Below are 14,102 nucleotides of genomic sequence, written 5' to 3' on the forward strand. Positions count from 1 at the left end.
AGGCCTGCGGCCTGGAGGACCTGGTGGTCCTTTGACTTCTGAGATCCAGGTGCTGTGTTGCCTCCTGGGGCTGTGATGTGAACTGTGCCTTCTCTGTTATCCTGGCCTGCCAGGACTCACCACGGATGGAATGAGTTGCCCTGGTGCCCTCTGGGCTCCCACCTGAGCCTTGCTGCTACTGGCCAGGTAGAGCCTGGAATGAGTGCTCTCCTCTCATCCAAGCTTCCCTGTGGGGCCTAGCCTCCTTCCCTGAATCTACGGGCTTCCTGTGTACCTGCCCTACCAACACTACCCTAATGCTCACCCTCTCTCCCTGGCTGCTGTGTCAGAATGGAAGAGGAAGGCCAGCCCCATGATCTCAGCCTGGTCCTGGGTTCCTCTACTGGAATTGTCCTTCAGTGGGTTCGGACTCTACTGGACTTGCAGAATGTGTGTGGAGCCCAGATGACAGGCTTTAGCACAAGAATCTGGCTCTAACCCAGCTCCTTCCCTCACTGGCCCAGTGACCTCCAGAAAAGCATTAAATTCTCTGAGCATCAGTTTACACTGGGACGCTGGTATGTGTTGCTGTGGCTCTTGTTGTGGCTGGTCCCCTGGATTGGTCTGGCTGTTCCCAGCAGGGTCAGTTTCTACCAAGCTGGACAGCTGTTGTGCCTAGGGAGGATGCCCATGTGTTGGAGGCCTTGTGTCTTGGCCATTGACGGGAGAAGTGTGGAGTCCAGCCACACTGAGTCAGGACAACACTAAAGGCAGTAGACAGGAGCCCTGGGTGGCTGTCTCCGGGGCCTCCTGTGCCAGGGCAGGGCCAGCCAGCCAGTCTTGGTGCTCAGTGCAGAGCTCTGCTCTATACTGGATGGGAGAGGGGAGAGCTGCTTGCCAGCTAGTTGCATATGGATTCTCATTCTTCAAACCATTCATTCAACGAGTATTTACTAAGTTGCTGTATGTCAGGCACTGAACTAGGCACTGGGGATACAGCCATGAAGAGATCTTCCTCCTTAAGGGACTCAGAGCCTAGGAACTCTGAATGACCAATTGGCATGGAATGTGTTATTACTGGAGGAAAATGGGACACTCAACTTAGAAAGGGCTCCTGACCTGGAGGGAGGCTTTCTAGGGGAGGGAATGATGAGGCCATGCCCTGAGCCTGAAAAGCTATCTGGTGAACAGAAGTTGGGAACAGGTTGCATCAGAGGGGAAGCATAGTCAGACCAGCTGGGATAGAGTGGCATGGGCAGCGGACATGAGGCTGGAGGGGTGGCAGGGCCGCATCCCCCTAGCCAGCCTGGTAAACTGTGCTGTGTTGTGGAGGTGGCTTTCCTCCCGGGTCGGGGCTCCTGTGGATTCGGAGAAGGGAAGAGACTGCTTACAAGAGACACTGGCTGCTGTGTCAGAATGGAAGAGGAAGGCCAGAGAGGTGAAGGTGGCGTGGCTGAGGTGTGGCAGTGGGAATGGGCCGGAGGACGGATTGGAGAGCGGCTTAGGGGGTGAGGCAGGCAGGATTTGGTGTGGCTGGTTGCTGAGGAGAGTGAGGCAGAGGGAAGAGGGCCAGGGTTCCTGGAAAGGGTGGGGGTGGATGTCTGTTCTGCATTTGAGTGTTTGAATTGGGGATGCATCCCCACTCAGGAGGCAGCTGGAGATGTGGGTCTAGAACTTAGGGGATAAATACAGGCTTGAGTGAGATTTGGGAGCCATACACACTGAGACAGTGCTTGATGCCCTGGAAGTAGACAGAAAAGAGAATAGGGCCCAGGCCCAACATTGAGGACCCCAGCCCTTGGGGCCTGAGTGAAGCAAGAAGAGTTAAGGACAAGCAGCTGGAGAGGTCGGAGAGCCAGGGTCATGCTGCTTGGTTGTCAAAGAAGGACAGAAGAGTATCCATTGGAAAAAATGCCAGGGGGTCCTCTGTGGCCTCAGAGCAATTTCAGGAACAGTGGCAGGAAGCCACATGGCAGGGCTGAGGAGCGTGGGAGAGAAGGTAGACAGCTCTCAGGAAATCTAGCTGCTAAGTAGGGGTATCAGGCCCCTTTTACCAATTAAAAATTGAGGACCCTGAGAGCTTTTGTCTATGTGGGATATAGCAGTTGACATTTAGTGTATCAGAAATTAAAATTGAGAAGTTTAAAATGTATTTATTAATTAAAATAAAAACATAAAGATAAATTCATTGCATGTTAACATATTTTTAAAGAAAAATGATTCTATTTTCCCAAACAAGCAAAGTTGGTGAAAAGAGTGGCATTATTTTATAGTTTAATGTTGGACTATTAAGTCCATTAAGCAGCAGCTGGGTATCATCTGCTTCTGTATCCAATCTGTTGCAAATACACATATCATATAACTCTGAAAAATTTCACCATATAGTCATAAGGAAATGTGAGTAAAATGGCAAATAATTTCTTCACATTGCTATGAAAATAGTTTTGATCTTGCAGATCCCCTGAGAGGATTCTGGGCCATTTTTGGAGACTCCTGGTAGGGGAGCATTAAGATTTTTTCTTTCCTTAGAGGGATTTAAACGGGGTGATACGTATGTGCCCAACCCTAGGCTGCAGCATTAAATGCAGAATTGGCAGGGACCTCAGAAATCACCCTTCCATCCCTCAGAGGCATCCTTCTGAAGAACCAGGAGTGAGTAGGAAGGATCGGCCAGTTCAATCGCCATTTATTGAGTTTACAGTAGGCCTTGGGGCCTCTGGACCTCCGACTGTGGAGACAGACCCGGAATGCCCCTCACAGCTGGTCTGGAACAAGGGTAACTCCAGTAGCTCAAGGGATAGGGCAGAGGCATCAGGGCTGGAGGGCCCTGAGGACACAGGACTCTACCAGGTAGCGGGGGATTCCAGGTGTGTGGGCATGGGGCCAGCAGAGGAGGTGCACAGACAGTGCCAAGTACCTGTGCGGGGGAAGCCTGAGGGTACTGGGGACGAGGCTGAGAGCTACTTTGGAGTCAGTTCAGGAGGAAGTGCTAGTCTTTATCTTGTAGGGAAGTTGAGTTCTGTGGTGATATTTTTGTTTTTTCATGTGTTTTCCTCCCATGGAGGGTCTTTGTTTTTGCTGTTTTGTTTTGTCTGCCTGTCAAGCAGACTAGTGTTGTGTTCAGGCCTGGGTATAAGGAGGCTAGTGCTGGTGGATTGGAGGCCACAAGACCTGGGAAGCAGCCTTTGCAATGTTCTAGGCAGGTGTTGGTGAGGGCTGAGCTAAAAACCAGGAACTGGAAATGTGGGGACACCCTGAGAACCGGCTGGAAATGGGGGGCAAGCAGAAGGGAGGAGTTGGGGGATCCCAGGGCTTTGCTGAGGGAGACACAGGCAGTGCAGCTGGACACGGGGTAATACCACTCTGGCCTCTGTGCACCCTTCTAGGGCTAGCAGGTTACTAGGGCTCTCCAGGCCACCCCCCACCTGGCCCCAGGAAGATGCACATTCCTCTAGGAATTGTTCCCCTGAAGACAGTGGTGGCACTTATGTCAGCTGTCAGAGGGCAGAAAGCACGGGGACCTAGAATGGGGGAGACCCTGCCTTCCCCGCCAGGCCTGGCTTTAGAAGGGTTGGGTGCTCCAGGGTGTGGTCTAATAACACCCCACGGCCAGGCTGGGGGAGGCAGTGGTCACAGACAGTGTCCCTGAGGGCCACGTTGGAGCCCAAGAGCTAGCCTCTGGCCCCATGGCCAGGGTGGCCACTATATCCTGGTGTGCTCAAGACAGGCCTAGTTTACACCTGTTCTGGAGTAATTTTTACTTGCACTCACAAATCGTCTAGGTTGGACAATAAATTGCATGGTGGCTGTGGTGGGCCAGAGCAGGGTTGCTCTATCAGGGGGCTGCCAGAGGGGGTTGACAGAAGCCCCTGACCATGCTTGTCCTCTGCCCTCCTCACCCTATCCCTGGCCCCTCAACTTCAGCCCAGCAGTCTGGGGAGCCCCCTCCTCTCTGTCCTTCCCTGGCTGCCCTGGGACAGTCTCCACCATGCCTGTCCTTCAAGGTCAGGCCCAGCCCTGCCCTCGCCCTTGGCCTGGGCACTTCCTTAGACATATCCTGAGGGTTCAGCCAAGAGCTGCTCTCTGGTCGCTGACTCTTACCCTCCAGAAGAGAGAGCATACTGTCTGCGCCCCCTCACCCTCTCCCGTGTGCCACCCTTCTCCTTAGTCTGGGGACCCTGCACCCAAACTTGCCCCTCCCACATGCACTGTTCTTCCCACTGGCTCTTCAGTCCCAGCCTCTACTCTGGTCTGGATCCTGCCTCTTGCCCTGGGCCCTCCCTGGCCCAATAAGGTACAGCCTGGAATGAGTGCTCTCCTCTCATCCAAGCTTCCCTGTGGGGCCTGGCTTCCTTCTCTGAATCTACGGACTTCCTGTGTATCTGCCCTATCAACACTACTCTAATGCTCACCCTCTCTCCCTGGACCATTGCCATGACCTCCAAACTGATCCACCTGCCCCAGTTGATGCCTGCCCTAGATATTCATTTACCACTTAATGAAAAATGCAACTCTGGCTACGACCCTCCACACTGACAAACTTCTAGAGCTTTCTGTGGCCTTCAGGATAAACTTCTCTGCAGTCAGGGCTGTTCTCCCCTCCAGCCCCACCTCGCCTCCCCAGCCACTTGCTTGCTGTCTCCTCTCATCTCTTGTGTTTCTGGCCCCAAGTCTTTATTTCCACTGCTTTCCATACCTGACCACTTTACCCAACCCTCTTTTGCCTTCCGAACTCAGTGGCACCATCATGCCTCCAGAAGCTGCCTGACCCTGGCTAGCTGGTGCCCAGCTCCATCCACCTGTTTTGTACCCAGCATGTTCGTTGTATTGGTGTGATCTGCTTGCAGGTCTATCCTCTAAACCGAGCCCTGCTAGGGCAGGACTGTGTATACCCCTGCATGTAGGACGAGCACCCCTCTGGGGCCCCTCAGGAGCTCAGAGGACTGATGGGGTCTGGGGTTTAATGACACATCTTCTGAACACAATGCCACATGTCCCCTTGGAGGAAAGACCCTGTGAAAACCTCATTCATAGCCAAGGAAGAGTACCAAGCGGACTCCCTGGGCTAATATTCAGGCTGAACATATATGCGCACAGCACAGTAACTGGGACTGGAACCACAGCACAGGCTGACCAGCCAGCCCAGGAAGCCTCAGCACGCACCTGACATGGCAACACTGACCCATGCCTGAAGCTACCATCTTGGGCTTCTCTCTTTCTTTTTGTCTGTCTGTCTGTCTCTCTCGGTCTGAGAGGCCAGGCCCTAAACACACACCAGGGAAGGCTGCCTTTTGGCAGGCATATGAGGGTACAGAGGCCATGCCCTTGCAAATCATCCCCATGTTGGGTGCTAAGCTGGAGGGCTGTTTGAGCCTCTCTTGGAGTGGGGCTCCCTGTCCCCACAGGAGGGGAGGGTGACCTTCCTGGGTACAGCGCAGGGTATTGGTGACAGGACAGTAATGTTCCTACCTGTGGCTTCCCTGCACTACAGTCAAAGCCTGCAGCCAGGAACAGCCCTCTCAGGAGGGTGGCAGATGGGGACTATCAGAAGTGCCAGGGGCTCTGGCTGGGAAGGACGGTGAGTGCACAGGGTGAAAGCTGATGACCAACTGCTAAGTGGGTGAGGTGCCTGTGTCATCTGACCACAGGAGTAGGCTCTTACTCATAGGGGTTTCTGCAGGAAGGGAGACACTTGTAGCCTTAAGAGGCATGATGCACCATGAGCAGATGGGAGCTACAACATGCATGCAAACATGCAGGGCGCCTTCTTACCTGTCTTGCATCCCCCATTCTCTTATTCTGAAAGTCTCTTCCCTGCCAGCTGTGGCCTGGACAATCTACCACTCAGAATTCAGGGCTCAGTTGATGTCACGTTCTCTGGGCAGCCTTCCGTGAACCTCCTCTCCCCCACCACCAAGGCCTGGTTTGAGGGCCCTACCACATGTGTCTGACACCTGTGCTTTTTCTCTTGCAGCTTTGAACCCTGTTCCTTATTGGCCTCCCCCACTGACTGAGCCCTTGAGGTGCTTCCCAGCAGCTAGCAGAGCCTGCACACAGTAGGTGGTCACACTGAATTTGTTAAATGAAAACCCACTTACTCAGCAAGAGGCAGGAGCTGGTGAGGGGAGGATGGGGGTGGGGAAGGGTGCTCTGTATTGTCTCCCCAAAGGGGGCTGTGCCGCAGAGGGGGTAGGCTGAGTAGGGGTACAGGGGAAGGGAGAGGATGGACCTACCAAGACCACTCCCCACCCCAAATCCTCCAGGGATCCAGGGTTTCAGTTCCTGCTTTAAGCTGTGTGTCATAGGCAAGGCACTTTTCCTCCATGAGCCTCCATGTATTCAAATGTAAAACGAAGAGCTGTGCCAGAAACCAGTTCTCATCCAGCTCCAGTAGCTCCTCTTCAGGAGCAACACGGGTTTGGGGTCAGAGAGGCTGGGTTTGAGTACTGGGGCTCAATGTACCCTGTGAGTCCTTGGCCAGGATATTAGTATCTGTGACATGCAATTTCATCTTTAAAGTGGGACTGATAATCGTAACTGCTTCTCAGATTCTTGGCATTAGATGTGCTATTAGGTAAAAAATACTCCATACACTTTAAAGCACCATGTGAATGTTGGTTATTATTATTTAACACTGTTATTTTTCACCATACCTAGTTATCAGGTTATCTCTAACCTCACTAGAGTGTAAACTCCATGAGGGTTGGAGCTGACACTTCCTGTTCATTGCTATATCCTTGGTTACCAGAACAGATCCCAGGCCCTCAAAAAATATTTGTTGAACAAATAGATTAATGAGTTGGATGAATGAACTCTACTCATTTGGCAGAGCACTAAAGACACATCAGTTGACTAGGGTGGAGGGAGAAAGGGAAAGGGGCTCGGAGGCGACGTAGGAAGGCAGCATTCCCTGGGCTGCCCTCTGCCCTGTTGGGGATGGTGGGGGAAGGCAAGAGGGGAAATGACAGAAAACTTGGGGCAAGGAGCTGAGGCCACTTCACAATTCTGCCAGGGCTGGGTGCCTTGAAGGTGGCCTTTTCCAACTCTCTCAGCTGCTGGCAAAATGGGGAGAGAGCAGAGGGAGGGCTGGCTGAAGCTAGGCCATTTTGGTTTGTTTACCAACAGCATAGTCCTCCTGGGTTATGACCCAGCAGCGGCAGCCTCTGACCCAGCTCTATATACCTCCTCTGCTGGCCGGACCACACAGACGGCCCCTGGAGGCCAGGGACCACCCACTCATCCCTCTGGCTGAGCCCTGTACTGCTTCCTGACCCCAGAGCTCTATGTCCCCAGGGAGCCAATGGTCAATCAGGGTCCAAACCAAATGCAATCACAGGCTGAACCCAGGCAGACAGTTTCATTGGGACCACATCTGAGGATTTAAGCTGGGGAAATCCTAACTGTTCAGTAGTAGGCCAACCACAGAACTCATCTCCCTTCGATGGCGTATTTGCAGTCATTGTGAATGTTTAGGAAGAGTATTTGCTGATGTTAAGAAAACATTTTACTCACTTTACAGTACTCTCTCAAAGGTACTGTATAATGTTAAGTGAAAACAAAGAGAGCATACAAAATTAGATACATAGAATGAATACAATCATGCCTTTTAAAAGGCACAGAAATATGTCTGGGAGGAATCACCAGAAACTGTCAACACAGTTTGCCTCCCAGGAGGGGAACTGGAGCCCAAGTGATGAGATGTGAGAGGGATTTTTTCTTCTTATGCCCTTTTGTATGTTTTTTATTTTGACCTGTACATTTCTTATTCAAAAGTAATTCAAATACACAATTTAAAAAAATGCACAGGAAAAGGAAAAGTCCTGTGCACAAAGAGGTGCTGGAAATAACCCTCAGAGGTTAGAAGCACCTATTTGGGTGGTGGGCTGTGCAGGGGGGGCTCCCTATTCTACCCTGAAGAAAAACTGGCCCTATGCCCACATAAACCTGAACATCAGCCTTGCAAATTGGAGCAGGGGCCTATCAGTGCTCAGAATCTAATCTGAGGCATAAAAAAAAGACATAGCACTTTAAAATATGTCTGTAATTCCAGTCCATACATATGCCAGAAGTACAGCTTCTCTAAAGTCCCCTCAAAAATATTAAGGTGGGGAAGAAGATTAAGGGGTATTATGATTAGCAGACATAATGTAAGGAGGGCACAGGGAAGGCAGTATAGCACAGAGAAGACAGTAGTGAGTCTACGGCATCTTACTACATTGATGGACAGTTACTGTAATGGGGTTTGTGGTGGGGACTTGATAAGGGGAAATGTAGTAACCACAATGTTGCTCATGTGAAAACCTTCATCAGATTGTGTATCAATTATACCTTACAAAAAAAATTAAGGTGGGGAGAGGAGGGTGTTACCATGTTATAATTTTATCACTTGGACTGAAATAGGGAGTCACACTGTACTTGGATTGTGGGAAGTAGCTTACTTTCTTCTTGCTTTTGAAAGTTATCCTGCATTTTCCTTAAGAACATATACAGTTGACCCTTGAACAACATGGGTATGAACTGTGTGGGTTGTTATATACAGAATTTTTTCAATAAATATAGTATAACCTCACACCAGTTAGAATGGCCACTATCCAAAAGACAAGAAGTAACAAGTGCTGACGAGTATGTGGAGAAAAGGGAACCCTCCTACATTGCTGGCGGGAATGTCAATTCGTGCAGCCACTGTGAAAAGCAGTATGGAGGTTCCTCAAAAAATTAAAAATGGAAATACCATACGACCCAGTAATCCCACTTCTAGGGATTTACCTGAAGAAAACAAAATCCTGGATTTAAAAAGACATAAGAACTCCTATGTTTATCACTACATTATTTACAATAGCCAAGATATGGAAGCAACAAAAGTGTCCATCAATAGATGAATGGATAAAGATGTGGTACATAGATACAATGGAATATTATTCAGCCATAAGAAGAAAACAAATCCTACCATTTACAACAACATGGATGGAGTTCGAGGGTATTCTCAGTGAAATAAGCCAGGCGGAGAAAGACAAGTGCCAAATGACTTCACTCATTTGTGGAGTATAAGAGCAAAGTAAAACTGAAGGAACAAAACAGCAGCAGACTCACAGACTCTAAGAAGGGACTAACAGTTACCAAAGGGAAGGGGGTAGGGGAGACTGGGTGGGGAGGGAGAGAGAAGGGGATTAAGGGGCACTATAATTAGCACTTACAATATAGGCAGGTGACAGGGAAGGCAGTACAGCACAGAGAAAACAAGTAATGACTCTATAGAATCTTAGTATGCTGAAAGTGACTGCAATGGGGTGGGGGAGGACTTGATAATATGGGTGAATGCTGAAACCACAATGTTGTTCATGTGAAACTTTCATCATATTGTATATCAATGATACTTTAATAAAAAAAAGAATTAAAAACAAAACCAAACAGACTAAAAGAAAATCAACAAACTTTAGTGATCTGGTTCAAACCAGAACATGACTGTATAAAACAATTTGCTGATCCAGAAATCAGATATTAGAGCCCAGTGGAGGGCCAGAGGACAGGCTGGATAGGAGGCACGCATTGGAGCTCAATTATTTTATTCCTAGGAGACCCCGCAATTCTTCTTTCAGAGTACTTTTCATTGGTTCAGAAGTTCTGAATTAGGTAAAATTGTTTCCAAACCCCCAAGAATTTGGAAAAGGTTAAGTTACAAGAGGGAGGGCTACCTCACATTGGCACAAGAACACAGAGGGGGCACAGGTACTACTCAAAGCAGACTTAAGAACCAATGTTGGCATCATTTAGTGCTGGGCACACGGTGTCAGATGGCAGTGCACCTGAGCAGCTGATGCTCACATGACCCAGGTCATCAGGAAAGGTTAAGATATGCTGAGTATGTCTGTTTAGGGAGTGACATTTATAACATCTCTTAAAGAGAGTTCTAACCAAGATGAATTCCGGCTTCAAAGGCTTGAATGTCAGTTCTCTGAAAGACTTAGAGATTCTGGATACCAGAGTCTATGCTGCCCTTTCCAAATCCACTGGGCTGAGGGCAAACTGAGACCATCGGGTGCCCTGCCCACACACTGGATTTGACCGCTTCCCCATCCTCGGACGTTTCCAGGCAGTAGTACCACGACTTCATGGTCTGAGGTACAGGAGCCCCTCTTCTCAGTCAAAGGGCCTGACTCAAGTGGCTGTGGGTAAGGCATTCGGAGTGTGCCTGGGCACCCCCCAGGGAGCTCTCAGGGGCCACCAGCTGGACTTGGGGAGCTTCGAATAGCTCCCCGCTGTCTCCTGCAACTTTGGCCCTCTGTGTCCCACTTCCCTTTTCCCTTCAGAGGCTGCTGCAGCCTAATCCCCAGTCTAGGTCAGACGGAGAGATCACCCCAGCCCTTGGGGCCAGGCATTCATTCTTAAGCTGTGGGTTCCCAGAACAACAAAATCCAAAGGGGCAGGACAGCAGAGGCATAGGCCCTTCAGGGGTGCTCACAGAAACACATTCCCCTGCCTTCTGGGAAGGAACTCTTACCTCTCTAAGAGGGAGATAAAAGTTGGGGACCCTCTTCACTCAGGAATGTTTTTCTTGCCCAAGGTGCCAGGGACTGTAGACCAGGGAGTCTGTGAGACCTGTGAATTCCACCTTGAGTTTTGTAACTCCCTCTATTAAGTTCTGCTTTTACCTGGTGTCCTTGTTTTGATAAGTAAGAAAACCTTGAATATAAAAAAAGCAAGATGTTCAGTTTTGGCAGTAGCTAGGAGAAAACCAGAAGCACATCCCCAGTGGCTTGCCATGAAGGGGGAAACTGAAATAAGAGATTGCGCGATGGCAGTTTTAAAAAGGAATGGAGAGCCAGCAAAGTCCCAGGACTTGAAGCAAGGAAGAAATGGCACAGGAAGAAACCTGGTGATAAGGGAGGCACCCAGTTTCCTCATGGGGCCCTCAACACCTGGGAAGCAGGCCTCAGGTATGTCTTCCCTACTCTTCTTTTCTTCTGCCTCCTCACCCAGGGACTGGCATCTCCATAGCCCAGTCCAGGCACTGTCTGCCATAGACACTTCTAGGATGACAAAAGGCTGGGTCATTCCTGTGAGGCTGAAATAGCACAAGTACCTGCCACCTGAGTCCTCAGGATCCTCCAGCGCTGCCTCTCCCCTGGACAGATGCCTTTCTTAGCACCATTTGCTACCATACAGCAAGTACCTGAGCAGTTTCCAGAGTCATAGGCCCTGCTTTCTCTGGACTGGACACTGCCCTCCCTAGGCCCTCCACATCTAAGTGGTATGAATGTGCATCATGGAAGGTGGCTCAATTGGCCAGCTAGCACTGGCCACAGCTGCCTCCCCAAAGTGCATGGCTTCACTACACTCCAGCAGCCTCAGAGAAGCATGGGCGAGCAGCCAGATTTCTCCATGCCCCTAAGAAGGGCCGAGGAGTTAGTTGAGAAAGCTGACTGCCTCTGAGGAGTCTGGTTGACAAAAGACGACATGTGAAGCAGAAAATAGTGAGTCCAGGGGTCACAGACCTTCCAGTAAATGCCAGCAATTAAAGAGGCTACATCTTGGCAGAGGACACACAGGACAGAGGGACAGCAGCAGGTAAGACACCTCTCCTACCTATAGGTGCTACCCAGGGTAGAAGGGCAGAGAAAATCATGAATTGACAGTTTTTAAATGAAAAAAAAACAGAAAACATATATTGGATTGAATTTTCCTGGAAATTCATTTTCTGACATCAGTTTTACATTCTGCTTGGGGCTTCCTGGCTGGGTGGGGGCATACAAGCAGAAATCAGAGTTACTTCTGACTGGCAGGGCTAAAGGGTGCCCTAAGGATTTGTTACTCCAGGTATGGCCTAAAGACTATCAGCATGGCGTTTCAGGTGTCACCCTAGACCTTCTGAAACGGAATCTGCATTTTAAAAAGACCCCATGTGATTTGAGACACATTGATTACCTGAAAAGATGATTTAGAGATTTCAAAAATTTTTTTTCTTACAGTTTAACTCCACACAGAATCTTGACCAGGCAGCAGAAGCAAGGCTCTCCTAATTTGGGGGGCCCATGCCCCTTTTGCTCATCATTCACAATAGCCCTTGGATACACCTGAGGATCTCTGAAACTCCAGGGACCAGCTAAAACCTTCCCATGTTGCTCAACCTCTCTGCTTAGCATTTAAGTGAGCCAAGGAGATCTGTTTCTAATGACAGGTGGTCTGCTGCAAGGGACACAGAGGAGGGTGTGTGTGCTGTACTTGATCAAGAGCCAGCAAAGCAGACCTACAGAGGGAACACTTGGCAGACACCTGGGCAAGGCTGTGCAAAAACACCCAGCTCATTGCCTAGTCCCACTGCCTAACTCCTGCCCAGCCCAATCCTCAGGACCAGACAGATCCAAGCAAATCCAGGGGTGGTTCTCCAGAGTCCTGGGTGCTTCAGCAATCCCTTACGCATGGACAATGTGACAGTAAGCTCAGTGCAGAGCCTGCACTTCCAGGGCTATTCACACAGACCCATAATCTTAAAATTCACTTACCTAGGGCCCCCAGAGCTGGCTCACGTGGCAATGACCTTGGCCACGGGGACAGCTCTGTGATCCAGCCCAGGCCTGCAGTCTAGGACTGGACTTCTAGGCTTCATGGGGGACACTTCTCTCAGGAAGCAGGAGTACTCTGCAACCTTTTTCTGGCTCCCTGGGTTTATAGTTGAGAGCTAGACAAGTCTTCAGAAAGTGGGTAGACAGGGCATGAGTTAGAACTTTGGGACTCGTTAATAAGCTTGAAACCTTCACTTTTAAGACTTAAGTCCCACTAATCTACCATCAGGTAAGGGAGGGACAGGTGAGGAGTGACATTAAGGCTGTGAGTATCCCTCAATATGAAATGTTAGCTGTTTCTTCAGGGATTGGAGTGAAAATGGGTCAAAGGGGAGTATGGTAGCATGTTTGGGAATAGAAGGGACTGGAGGGCTGACCTAAAACTTAAGACACTTTTCAGGAAAGGGCACTAGCCTATCTATATTTGGGTGAAGCTGTACAAGGATATGAGTTGTCAGGTCTCCTAGAGGGGTGGCCACTGGTGACCTTGGCAAGCCAACAGCAGAAATGTCACTGGGGTCTCGCTGAGTAATGAGAACCTGAGTGGACCCATGCTAGTTGGCTTGTTGACCAGAAGCCACAGCAGTTGACGACAACAGAGCATGGTTAATTGGGTAACTGACATGGTTTGTTTTGTGTGAGACCTTGGTCAAGTTCACCAGCAAGAAAAACAGGGCCCAGTATACGTGATAGTACAATTGAGATCAATACCATGAAAAGGCTGACCCTTGTGAACCATGAGCAGCAGCTGCTAAGGAGCTAACCCACGCTGACCAAGGGGGTGCAGGATGAGCCAAGGCTCTAGAGGCTACACAGCCAGCACATTGGGAACAGCATGAGCCCCGCTCAAAGGTGACGCAAGAGCATATCGGTGTTTAAGCTCAATCAGAAAACACCCACTGCAAGTCCAGGCTGGGAACTTGCTCTTTTTCCAACTGATCAGAGAGCTCAGTTTTCAAAACCTGGCTGTCTTTAGAATCCCTACTAACATATTTGACCATTTTCTTTCATGATTCTTTTAAGTACAGCTAACTTTGAGACTACTGAGTTCTTTAACAGTTTTTTAGTATTCCTGCTGGCTTAAATGATCCACATACAGGGTTACTGGAACTGCAAATGGGCTTGTTTTTGGAGTTTACATACACATATTTGTACACACATTATAGTTATGAAAATGAGACCATAAGTTCCTATTATTTGGAGATTTTATCTATTACAATGCCAGGATAATCCCTCACTTTGGTTTTTGGAGAAAGAACATGTCAGTATTAAGATCACCACAGTGTAACTGCCTGACGGTGGACAAAGCCAAGTCGCACATAGCTAAGTCCTGGAGTCCAGGTCCTGAGTCACAGCAAGCGCACACCGTGAAGGCCTTAGACTGGCATGCCAGGCACTTGGTCAAACCTCCTCTGATGGCTGGAGGCAAATTCCTAAACCTAAGAATGCCACTGAGGAAGCACCCACAGAGGACTCCTTGGCCCACCAACCACCTGTTGGTCCTGACACAGAAATGCTTGCTGCCTGTGCTTTCCTTTTATCCTGCCAAACTCCCTGCCAAAG

Source organism: Manis javanica, chromosome 8, assembly GCF_040802235.1.
Source record: "Manis javanica isolate MJ-LG chromosome 8, MJ_LKY, whole genome shotgun sequence".
Lineage (NCBI taxonomy): Eukaryota > Metazoa > Chordata > Mammalia > Pholidota > Manidae > Manis > Manis javanica.